This window comes from Drosophila tropicalis, unplaced genomic scaffold (assembly GCF_018151085.1).
Source record: "Drosophila tropicalis isolate 14030-0801.00 unplaced genomic scaffold, ASM1815108v1 contig_593, whole genome shotgun sequence".
NCBI lineage: Eukaryota > Metazoa > Arthropoda > Insecta > Diptera > Drosophilidae > Drosophila > Drosophila tropicalis.
This window is the reverse complement of record NW_027173070.1, coordinates 12,004,316-12,017,124: the sequence shown is the minus strand read 5'-3', so window position 1 is coordinate 12,017,124 and position 12,809 is coordinate 12,004,316. Positions and strand designations below refer to the sequence as shown.

The following is a 12,809-nucleotide window of genomic DNA, read 5'->3' as shown; positions in this document are numbered from 1 at the left end:
ATTTTTCATCACTTGAACAATTCCTCATACCAGATAACAATTACAATTGTTTTGCTTTGAGTAGTTAAATCTTATCAAAGTTTGAAAATGTGGGGTAACGAAATGTTCACCTGTCTTTGTATGAATCATCAAATATTATTTTTAATTATCTATTATTTATTAACATTTGTTTTGATTATTAACTTTTAAAGTTAAATTTCTTGTTGTATATTGGTTATATTTCAGCAATTGTAGGTTATCTTTTTTGTCGACCTATCAACAATGTATTATGTATTGCTATATAAAATAAATTTATTGATCTATATGTGTATTACTTCACATTATTGAAGTCTAAAAATAAGAGAAATGAACTGCTGATGGTTTTGATTATTTGGGGAATATCTAAATTTGTGTTTTTCTTTTTTAAGTAAACGTTTTAGTAGATTATTATTGATTTTAATCTTGTTGACTTTACGTAGATATATTGTTTCAAGTAACCTTGAATTTTGGTAAGTCCCCTTATTGTCATAATAAACTTTTAATGATTCATAAGTATTAGTGGTTCATATTCTAGTCCACTTTGTTACAACGACATTTTTGTACGATTTGCTACAACGACATTTCCTAGCTATTCGATCATTTATAGTCATTATAAAAATTAACAACATTTACAAATTTACTTATTTATAAACTTTACGATGAAAAGTAGCCTATTAGCTAACAAAGTTTTAACTTAAGGCAAGATCTACTTAATCTTAGTCTCCATTTATCAATTATTTCTCGACTTTTCACATTTGTACTTTTGCGCGAAAGTGTGAATACAGATATATGTATGTACATAGATGCCTTTCGTACCCCACACGACGAAGAAATACTGAAAAGTATTTCAACAAAGTATTTGGTTTTCTTAGGCACAATCAGTCGTAAAAAGTTCAATAAAAATATTATTACCAAACGTCATTCGTATCAGGTATGCACCTCCAATTGATGTGACGAATTCTTTTTATAATGATCGCTCGTATTATTTAATGCAGCTATATACTATTTTTGTCAAGATAAATTATCTTGGCCATTTTCGAATTTATGTAGTTTTAAGTAGTCTCATTAAATTCTGAGAAATTTTGTTAAACTTCATTAACTAAAACTGTGTCAGAAAGACATGTCTTAATAAATATGTCTTAACACTTTTATTCTCCATTATACTTCAATTAACATCTCAAATTCAGCCGACGTCTTTGAATATCTCTTTAAACAATTCCAAAGTCTTAAATTTCTAGGTAATGCAAAAATGTTTGCTTTCTGTGTTTGTACAAATTAAAGCATAACTGTACTTATTTGCATATATTTATAACAAACAGATTTTCTATATACATACATATGTATATATTTAACACAGAAAGGCAACGAGAAGATTATGTTACACAATTGCAAAAAAAAAGGCAAAATGGAAAGAAAGAATGAAGCAACAACGAAAATAATACAATCATAACAAAGAAATATGCAAAGCAGATGAATTGGGGATAAAAAAGAATGGTAAAAGAGAAGCTGGCTATGTTTGAGAGGGAAGCAAAAGACTGTGGGGGAAAAACTGGAAAATTGTGACTTTATTTAACGGCAGGAAAAAGTTTTTTCCTGTTAAGGGGGGGTGTGCCTGCGTGTGTTAGTGGTTTCGGGTGGGCGTTGGATGAACTCCTAAGCCATGACATGCTTGAAGCAACAGATGTCCTCATTCTGTGCCCTAATCCTAGCGCATTAGCTTGTTGGGTTCACCCGGGATAATTTCCAGCAGGTCTGTCATCTATGTATGTATCCAGGTTGCCACAGTTGGACTGTTTCCTGGTTGGCTGACCACAAAATGGAACTTCTCTAGGCCAGCATAATAGTGGCTCCAACAATTGACCACAATCAGTTCACCATTGAATTCTGTATGCTAATAGAATGGCTGCCTTTTAAAGGATAGCTTCTCAATTATTCTTCTTACGCAAATTTCAAGGAAAGAATTCCCAATAATATATGTAAATTCAAATGTCGCCACGCACATGCAGAGACACTTAATCTTGTTGACAATTGATCTTATTTATTGGGTACACCTCGTATATACATACATACATATCTATCTCAAATTTGACAATACAATAAGTTGATAGACAAACCAATTGCCAGAGCTGTCATAATTTGCCATTCAATAACCACAAGCAAATGTTTGCTGTGTTATGGGAAAATCTAGTAGTTTGTAGTTTGGCGTAAATAATTTAATGCTGATTGCATATTTGCCCACGGTTTCTCTCTCTATGTCTCTGTCTCTCTGCCACCCATTTACCACTTATCAAAAATGCTGTTTTCTCACAATTGGCTGCCATCATTTTGGCAATATTGGCGTATGCGTATATTGATTGATTGATGAAGTTTTGCCTAGTTTTGATGCCAAAATTGTCGAAATCCTTCGTCAGGGGCCTTTCAATTTCCTTCTATTTTTTTCTTTTTGCGTGACACGTTTTGTGGCCTGCGGTCACACACACAGATTGGCAGACTCCCACACAACCAATGATTTCTCTCTATATATCTATCACTGAATGTTTCGCGCTTGTAATTGCGTTTATTGTGCGTTTGAGAATTGTAATTCCACTTTTGCTATGAGTTTCTGTATCTGTGCGTTTGTGTGTGTGTGTGTGGGCCAATCGTTGTGTTGATTGAAAATGGCTTAAGTAATCGACAGTTGATTGCTTGATTTGATAGTTATTGTGGTTCTTGCCATAAGTAGGTATGTACCTATGGCTATACATACATATGTAGTTATTGAGCTATTGACTGAGGATTATATATGTTCTGTTTTTCATCAAGTATGCCCTTGGGCGTTGATTTTATGACTGCGCGTTGTATTGTAACAGTTTGGCAAAAGTTTATTTACTGTAACTGTGCCTATATAGATAATGGAGGTCACTTCGAGGAAATACATATAAGCAGTTCAAATACAAAAGTAAGTTTTGAACTTGCTAAAACTTTTGTTTATTATTTTCTTGAATCTTAAATACTTTTTTGGATACTACAAATAAAATCATTAGTTCATTATATCGAACAGAAATAGTAGTTAAAATGAAGATCTACTCTTACGATATTTCTAAGATATTTCTAATTCAAATGTTTTATTGCTTGATCGGTTGGTTCCAGAATTTGCCAATTTTTTTACGCTTCTGTCTAAGGATTAAAAATATGATTTTATTGATGACGTGTGAAGTTTCTAACAACTATTGAGACGAGATCTAAGAAGCTTATTTGCATCTTATATTGACTAGAAGTATCCAGGTTCCATTTAAGAAAAGGAAGCACATTGAACTTTGCAAAAGTGAAAGTCATTCAAACAAATGCACACATCCATTTAACACAGTGAGTAGAAAAGAACTCTTAGGCTTGATCCTAAGTAGTCACACATTCTTTTTTTGCTCTTCTTTCTTTATTTGATTTTGCCTCTCCAATGATTTTGTGTGTGTTTCTTGGTTTACAATCTAAAACGAGAAATCTCTCACTCACACACTCACGAAATTGTTCTTGAACACTTTAAGTAGTTTGTTTATATTTGTTTATGTTAAATATTGAAGTACACAATATGGGAAGCCACTAGCACAGAGATAGAGATGAGAGAGAGGGTGAGAGACTGAGATGAGCAGCAGGTGGGAACAGGTAGAGGGTAGCATCTCAGCGCCACTTCAGTCCGTTTACCGGCTTTTTTCAGGTCAACTAATGGTTGCATTTTGGTAAAGGTAAACAACAAAAACAACAGAAAGAACAAACATACATACAACGGCTATGTGAAGAACATTTCAGTGTTTTTTCTCTTGTTTTTTTTTTTTTTTTGTTGATTTTCTTTATTTTTCCTTGTTGTACCGAACAAGTGGATTTTCTTTTGAGCCATTTTTGCGGTATTTTACGTTTCTTTCGTGGACGTTTTTGCCTTGGTTTTGGCTTGGCTTTTTATTTACGTTTTACTTCACACAGAAAAACTCAGCTCAACTGGTTTTGCCTCCTTCCCCTGCCATCACCGATTCCTTCCATCCATCCATCCAACCATCTTTCCGTCCGCCCTTTCACTTAAACCGCTCAGAAACAAAGTGGTACTCGTGGTTGCGTCCAGGCGCAAAAGTGTTTGTAGATGTCAGAGCGCTACCACCAAAGGCACCCCACCAAAATCCACCCCACCACTGTTAGCTTATTTTCGTGAGATGGGAACTAAGTGCCACAGTGTGAGAGAGTAGGTCAGGGTTCATCCCGCAAAGAGAGATTGTGACCTGCCAGCTGACATAGAAATGAAGAAATGTTTCTAGGCTAAATAGACTAAGGTAGCAAGGTAGTAAAAGTAGCTGATAGTTTGTTTCTCTGTTTTTTAAAGTAACTGAAATCAGATTGGTTGCAGCTGAAAGTGTTTCAAACAAGTTCTCAATTATGTATTAAACTGAAGTTTTTGTTACGACTCTTAGATTGGGATATAAAAAGCATAGTATTGACACAATTGGATTGGTATATACAAGCAGTCCATGCCCAAGTCCTTTTAAAAGAGAAAGTAGTACATTTTGGGTCCATTCAACACTCTGTAGACTGAACAAGACTCCCAAAATATTTTATTCCAGGCACTTAGTTTTTGAGAAACAAAATCCATCATAAATTTATTATAAGTGCTTGGAATTAGAATAAACATTATTGGAAACAATCTTTAGAAACAAATAAATATAAAGGAAAATTATTACAGCTAAGCTCATTATTAAAAGTGCAAATCGTTTTATCTACCAAGTTATGAGTTTTAGGCCTGTTCTCGTAATATCGAAAATCATCAAATTCTTATTTAAATATGCAATAAAAGATTTGTTAAATTATGGACAAAAATTTACATAAACCTTTATAAAAGGGCTTATTTCACCAAAACCATGCCTTTACAATAACTAATACAAAATATATACTATAAATATATAAATATCTCAACATTACTAATCATAAAATTACAACTATAAATGCAATTTATAATCGTTATTAATAATTAAAAACCTGCATTATATTATTTCCCTATGAACTTCGATAATAATGCTTATTTTATAAAGAAAGATAGCTTTTTTTTACGAATACGACTATACACCTTCTAGGGTATAAATAATCAGCTGTTGATAGAAGAAACATAATTACTAACCAAATTCTGGTAGCCATCGTTAACCTTAGATAAGTAAATACACAGTTAGCTGGCTACCACAAAAATAATCGCACCTAACAAGCATTTGAATATGCTTTGAGATAAGCAATTTAGTTGGCTACTGCCTTAGCAATTCAAATTACCTACCAAAAATGTTTTTTTTTTTTTTTTTTTTTGAATTGACCAACAGAGAATGGATACAAATTGTAAATCCGTTAATTAGAAAACGTAAGAACACAACCAAAATGCGTTTTATTTCCTGTTGACTGGCTTCGTGACGTTTTGCATTTTAAATTTGATTGGCGCGGCCAAAATCAAAAGTCCCAAATAACCGAACAAGAAAAAAACACAAATTATCCATTAGATGGGGACATAATCATAATGTTAATGTGTACAGTTTTTTTTTTTTGGTCTTTATCAAATTGAGGGCGATAAAACGTTTATCGATTGACATTGCCGGTGGTCTGTGTCCCATTACCTCCTTCTGTTTTCCGTCTGCCTTGTCAAATGCTGTCAACATAATTAACGGCAAATGTCTGCGGCTGGCAGGCAGGCAGGCAGTCAGTCAGTCCAGCGGACTGAGAACGCGACGACAATATGAGCTAGCGGGCTCTGTGTCTCATAGCCATGACAAGAAGTTATGCGATGGCTGATGATTCCCTAGATCCCATTGCCCTTTTCCCATCCCCTCGACTCACTCATTCTAAGTTGCTTGTAAGTAATTTCCACGCATAATTACACGAAATATGCAAATGAGAAGGCGTCAACTTGGTTAGCTTCCTCTATTATTTGATATTTATACAATATGAGCTAGAAGGTGATTACGCGCAATTAATGCATCAATGCAATGTTCGTTGAATATTGAATACTAATGATCCCTGCCACACGGTGTGGCCAGTTACCCCTTACACAATATAATTGCGGTCATAAATTGCAAAAAGAGAAGAACTTGAGGGCAAGGAAAATTTCAATGACTTGACGCTTTTGGCCAACATCTCGGCCTCTTAGCCTCTCTCTCGCCCAATGTGTGTCTAGTCAATGTCATTGGCTCTGCTCTGCAGAGAATATCCAGACGCATTCATTCCTTCATACAGGCGAAAATTCTGGCCCTGTGGCCATATCTCATTGTCATAACGGACAGTGCTGACAGTAAATAATCCATCAATAATTGCACATTCTCCGGGCTCTCTACGAGTTCGAGTTTTTCCAGTTCCAATGTGGCGGCCATGACCATCGTCATTGTCGTCATCATCATCATCATCTTCCTCAGCTTGGTCGCCAAATGCTTTATGTCAATTGTGTTGACATTAATCATGGCACGATCTGGCGTTTCGCCTTAAAATTGGCCACCCAAGAGAGATTCTCGGTATCCACTAGAGACACTAGAGAGTATGAATCTAAATCTCATCTTTTTTTAGTGACAAAGAGTTGAGAAAGTTGTTTATTAGAGATTGCAGTCACTTGACAGTTATATTCAAGTTGTTGAGCTAGTTTAATTTAAGTATAACTTGTCGCAAATTGTTTATTACATATAATCTTATTATAATTTGTGTATTAATTGGAACAATTTATTATTTAATTGATGTTATAAAATAGGATATGTTTGTAACAAAAAATTTGTTAGGAAAACATGCAAATATTTGGGATGATAGTTAAAAGAAGGCCAATTCCGTGAAAGCCATAATATGGGCATATACATTTATATAATATATGGTTATGATAAGCAAATACATGCCCTATAAACATATACATACGAATGAATTACATAGTATACAACCAAATTTAATCATTTTGTAGTGCTCAAGCACCTCAGACAGGCGTGACTTCATATCATATCAGCTTATCAAACCGACTCGTATTATATATAGAGACTTTCGGAAGTGCAAAGTTTCAAAATTAGTAAGCTTACCTAGATGTTTTTTAAAACTATTTAGGTCTGTCGTAAATTTGTAGAAACGGAAATTGAATCATCGAATTTAGTTCGTTCTCAAATAGAATTGTGCACATTATTATTTTTCCATCAATTTCTATCAGATTTTTCTACAATTGTAGATTATTTTCCAATACTTAACGGTTGCTATCGATTTATGGTCTCTTAATCGAACACTTATTTCTAATCTTTCCAAATGTAATGTGAAACTTTGCTTATAGAACTGTCAGTTAATGATCAAACCACTTAACAGTATAGAATAATCTTAAAGAACATAATCTTTATTACAATACACTTTGGTACAACCGATTAAGACACCCTCTCACATCTAATTGCAAATGAATTAGCTGTATAGAAAATATAAGGAAGTTAAAGGGGAAAAAGGGAAGTAACTAAATATTTTAATAACTATAAATAAATATTTAAACTATTATTAGACTTTAAACCCAACTATTGATATTTCAGTCATTGTTATTTATTTAAATTTTATTATTATTTTTGTTGTATTAATAAATAAATACTGCTCATTTTGTGACAATTTAAGACATTTGTAAACAAGTCTTCTAATTATTTGTCGCGCACTGTATATCACATAATAAAATCCCTTTGAAGATTTTAGTTAGAAATTTTATAAAAGTCAAATAATGCCATATGTTTTCACACTATTTACACAAAGGTTAATAAAATAAATACATAAAAATTTGAGTAAAAAAAAAATGGGAAAAAATTTAATTGTGCGTCGGCCGGGAATCGAACCCGGATCAACTGCTTGGAAGGCAACTATGCTGACCATTACACCACCGACGCCCTTTGATTAACACTAGAATTTCTACTAAATATAAAAGTGGGTTAAAACTGTATATAGCAAAACACCCATAAATCATAAATGTGCCTTATCGAAACAATTAATTTCTATTAAAAATTTGCTGTTGATCAAATGTTTCGTTTTTCTTCTTTGGTGTGTCGGATGGTTGGGAGGTTACGTTAATCGAATTTATAGACTTACCGCTTGTTGCATATTTTGCACTTTTTTTTTGCTTTTGCACAGAGCTACAGAAAATGCAAGAAATAAATGAGATTTATGTTGATTGCTTATTTGCTTTGAGTGTAAATAATTTGTTTTGTAGGTGTTGCTATCTGTATGCCTGTCTGTCTGTTTGTGTGTGTGTGTGGGGGGAGGCCAGGTGTCAAAGGTCAACTGGTTTTTTATGCTTCGCATTTGCCTGAGGATAAAGTTGCTCAAATGCCACAGCAGCGGCAGCAGCAGCAGTTGAGTCGTTTGTTGTCGTTGAGTATGAGGCAAGTAAGTCTTACCATAACCATTTTGAGAAACTTATTAAAAAAGTTTTGTCAGTTGGGTAAATATCATTATCATCAGCAGCAGAGCTCATTCGTACTTACATATGTATGCGTGTATTCCAACTAACATGTCATTTACAGGCATATTCTGCATATTTGGTTGAATGAAAAAGTTTTACTAGTCCTCCATCCACTACTTTTTTAATTATACCCACTGCAAGTACATATGTAGATGTAAAATAACCTACTATTTCTATATGTGTGTGTATAATATTTTAATCAACATTTTTAATTAAACAAACCATTTTTTTTATTAAAAAATTTTGTACAAAATTTTTGTATTTTATTATCAACAGAATGAACAAATTTTGTTGTTTGCCTTGTTTAATATTTACCCAAAGCGTTTCTAGGTATGAGCATAGGGTGTTTAGGGTAAGATCATATTGCATACTTTTGGGGTGAATTTTATTATATTTATTTTGCGTTGGCAGCTCTATAACTAACTGGAAAGCTTACTAATTAAAAATTATTATTTTAAAGGGATAAAAAATATATTGGATTTATAAAAGAAAAAGAGTTTTAAAACATTTGTTACTTTTGGGTTCATAAACAGACTTTAAACGATGCTTAATTAAGATTGACAAAATGTCTTGATTAAGATTTCTGATAAATCGGAAGAGCTTTGCTAAATTTTTCTGATAGCAAAGTTAAAATATATATTGCCAAAACACCATTTAAAATATTTGATAAATTGTATTGTTTTATTCAATTAAAAAAATTAAGTCATTTCAAAAAAGGATACATTAACAATTCGCATCTTTTAGTTAAAAAGAAAATAAATTTTAGATATAATTTTTCTTCTTTAGAATTAGACTAAGTATGTAAGCAATGTACTAAATACATTTGGTAAATTGCAATTCCAAAATCAGCGTGAATTAATTTGAAAAATGAGACAAAAAACCGTATTAAGCTTTAAATTAAAGTGTAGGTATTTAATTTCCGAAGGGTATCAAATAGTCTTTGAATTATTTACCATCTTTCTGCTGTAGGAGAACATTTATTTATTTGCGCGTAAGCTAAACTTTTAATATATAGAAGGCCAGGGGGTCTTTTGGGTAGTAAATTATATAAGTATAAAAAAAAATAAAACGAACTCCAACAGTTGGCTGCTGTTTCATACTGGCCAGTGGTCCACAGTCTACTCCAGACCAGTTCAGTCCACCAGAGTCTGTGCGTGCGGAAATTAAAGGCATCAAGAGGCATCCACTCATAATTGGCTTGTTGCCGGTGTGTGTGTGTGTGTGTGTTTGTGTTGGCTAATAGAATTAGAATGTGTGCACCACATGAGCAATTTTCTAGCAAATTTGTCGTTGTTGCAGCTGCACAAGAGTCCGACCACCGACTTCTCTTCCCCTCACCGCCTTCATATATGTATGTATGTACATATATTGTAGTAGAGTGGTTACTCCTTTTCGGACCTCTCTTGGACCACAGCCGACTAATTAATTGGCGGAGGAGAAAAAAGGAAAATAAGAAAAACAGCAAAACGGCTTCGCTATGTGCAAACCATGTTAACTCCAAGCATGAGGATGCCGCCATCGTCATCGCCATCATCATGCCACCAACCGCCACCACCGTTGGAGTCCTCCAATGTCACCAAAAGGTTGATTGGGATCAAGGTGAGAACGAAGTTGTTTCGGTTGTCGTTGTTGTTTGTTGTTGTTCATTGCCTGCCCGTCAATGCGGAGCCATGAATTGTTTAGTTTTATGGTATGTTGTGGTTGTTACTTGGCTACGAAGATGTTATTTTGTGTTGTTTTTTCCTTTTGCGGGGGAGTATAGGAAGCACATGTGTTGGGTGCTGTTTGTTGTCGTCTAGGGTCCAGGGCGCCGAGCAATGAGATGAAATGCCTAAAACAATTTACACTCAAGAAAAAACCACCACAAACATTTGTGGCCTTTTTTGGTCGTAGTCAAAAAGCTTTGAAGTACTTCCTCGTATGCCCAGTGACCTCGTTACTTGGAGTCCCAACTTCCACATTAAATAGTTGTTGAGTATATCAATTTTATTTTAAAGAATTTTATGGTATTGTTAATAAATTTAGTAAATTTAACCGACATTATTCTTAAAGGGCAGACTAAAGTTTGCTATTAAAGTTGAGTTAACTCAGTTTACTTTCTTAATTCTTTAAAGTAAATGCTTTTATATTAAATATTTTTATATCCTTGCAGAAAGTATTAAAATTGCTCACGTCAGATGCTTGTAACGGTCCAATAAACTTCATCATAAACTAATAGCACCTGAAACTGACCCTATCTAGCAACGAATGCATTTTATCTTTAATCAAGTTGAGGTAATTTTTGAAGCTATACTAATTCGCCATTCGAACAACTAATAATAACGGTTAAACGAGCATATTAAATTGCATATAACAACAAAATGCAATTAAGCTAAACTGAGAGAAGCAACATTTACGACAATTAAACGAAGCTGTGAAATTTTCCACCCAAAAAAAAGGAAGAAAACACAACAAAAAGAAACGGCAAGAGGAAAAAAGAGTGGAAAAAAATGTTGGAAAATCTTTTGAGCGCATGACAACGGAAATTAAATTGCATGAAATTGGAAAATTATTAACACGCACACACACACACACATTTGCATAGAGTTTGTAGTGTCGTCTGTGGCTAGGTAGAGGTAGCTAGCCACAGTCTGGATATGCAATTTGGTTAGCCATTTAAGCCAAATTAAGGCCCCGTTGGAAGCGCAAACCTGGTGCGTGTTTTGTTTGGCCTCTTTGGCTTGGTCGGTCGAATGGTTAGCTGGTCGGTCACATGCAATCAAGGCTGCAATTTTCTTAACCAGTTTCCTTTCGGGCCCATTAACCAGTTGACAATTGCAAACTATGCTTACATACGTGTTATGCGAATGTGTGTGTGCGTGTGCGTAACTCGCCCGTCTAGGCCGACCAGAGCAATCTTTCTAATGATGACACGAACTGAGCCTGAGCCAGAGCCAGAGCCAGAGCCACAGAGCCAAACCAAAGACGAGACGAAAGATGAGAGCCAACTTCAAGTCTAAGTTTAGCTTTTGGCCATCAGTTGGCAGCAGTTTGCTTTTGCCTTAATCGTCTACGTAATTGATATGCGTATATACATAAATTGGCAGGCAACGGGTGTAAAGGGAAAGGAATTTGAAGAGAGAGATAGAGAGAGAAGAAAAATAGAGTCGCTTTTTTAATTAAAGTCTGGCAGCAGCCAGATAGTTGTTCCATTTCTCGCTCGAGCCTGGCAATTTAACAAAGACATTAATACACCGGCCCAGCTACTGGAGAAGATTGAAATAGATGACAGGAATGAATGGTATGAATAGGAATGGGGTGTGTCTGTGTGGTCGTGAGAGCTTAAAGATGTCGAAGAAGGAGGATCAGACAGATGATTGAACCTGATTACATCAATATAGTTATAGATGAAATTAACGATAACGACAACCATGTCGATATGTTAATCAACTATTGATTTATGCTAATCTTTTGTGAGAGTCCAACGAATGGGCTTAAAATTACAATTACAAATTATGCACAAAAGAAAACAAAACACACACAACCAATGAACAGTTACTCTGGACAAATACAAATATTGAAACACAATCAGTCAGGTGTAAGGATGCCGCCGCACTATATAAACAGAACATCGAAACATTGCCACAGTGAGCAATAAAAGCAAAAGTAACAGAAATAACATCCCAGACTATATATTGAACAATAGTAGCATGATATAAATATAAGTAACAGGACAATATGCATGCGAAATCCAGGAAACGACTCATAGATACCGTAAGGCAGTTCATTAATCCATCGATTCACCCAAACACAGAATTTGCTCCTCAAAAATGGTTTCCAAATTTGTTTTCTTGAATATAATCTTTTTAAAATTTTTCTTTTCGTAGATTTTCTTCACATTATTCAAAGGTAGCTCATCTGTGTTAAGTGCTTGATTTCGCTCCTTCATTTTCTTCATATTCTTCAAAGGCAGCTCATTTGTGTTAAGTACTTGAATTTGTTCGTTATTTGTAGCTTTTCTTATTGCACGACGAAGGAGATTGTAATTAGCCTGGGCAAAACGAGATGGCATCCGTGCATGGGAGCTTTCCTTTTCAATCTGAGGTAGAGATCCATCCGGGTTTTTGGCCATCTTGATTGTCATCTTGGTAAAATCTCTTGCAAGACCTTCCATAATTGTTTCTCGAGCAAGTTTTATTTTCTTATTTGCTGAAAATTCATAATTATTCAATAACTCACGACAAAATAAATCATACCTACTGTTTAGGGAAACGCCCAAATTGTAAAGACGTTAAAAACCTGACTGACTTGACTCTATGTAACAGTAGAATTATCGAATATCGAAATAATCGAAATATATTGACATTTC

At 34.4% G+C, this 12,809-nt stretch overlaps 2 long non-coding RNA genes and 1 other non-coding gene across 3 annotated transcripts in view; 1 reads left to right on the top strand and 2 right to left on the bottom strand.

Annotated features, from left to right (window-relative positions):
- Positions 1-10,655, top strand: part of LOC137575829 (uncharacterized) — a 124,408-nt gene extending 113,753 nt beyond the window's left edge. The window contains exon 3 of the long non-coding RNA XR_011032244.1: positions 10,614-10,655. This is a non-coding gene — a long non-coding RNA (uncharacterized lncRNA). The remainder of the gene's footprint in view (positions 1-10,613) is intronic.
- On the bottom strand, positions 7,818-7,889 carry TRNAG-UCC (transfer RNA glycine (anticodon UCC)). The gene has a single exon. It is a non-coding gene; the product is annotated as a tRNA-Gly (tRNA).
- A 1,452-nt stretch (positions 10,656-12,107) lies between the features above and the next one.
- Positions 12,108-12,809, bottom strand: LOC137577766 (uncharacterized). Its single transcript, XR_011032476.1, has 2 exons — positions 12,701-12,809; positions 12,108-12,649 (listed from the first exon to the last, which is right to left on the bottom strand). It is a non-coding gene; the product is annotated as an uncharacterized lncRNA (long non-coding RNA).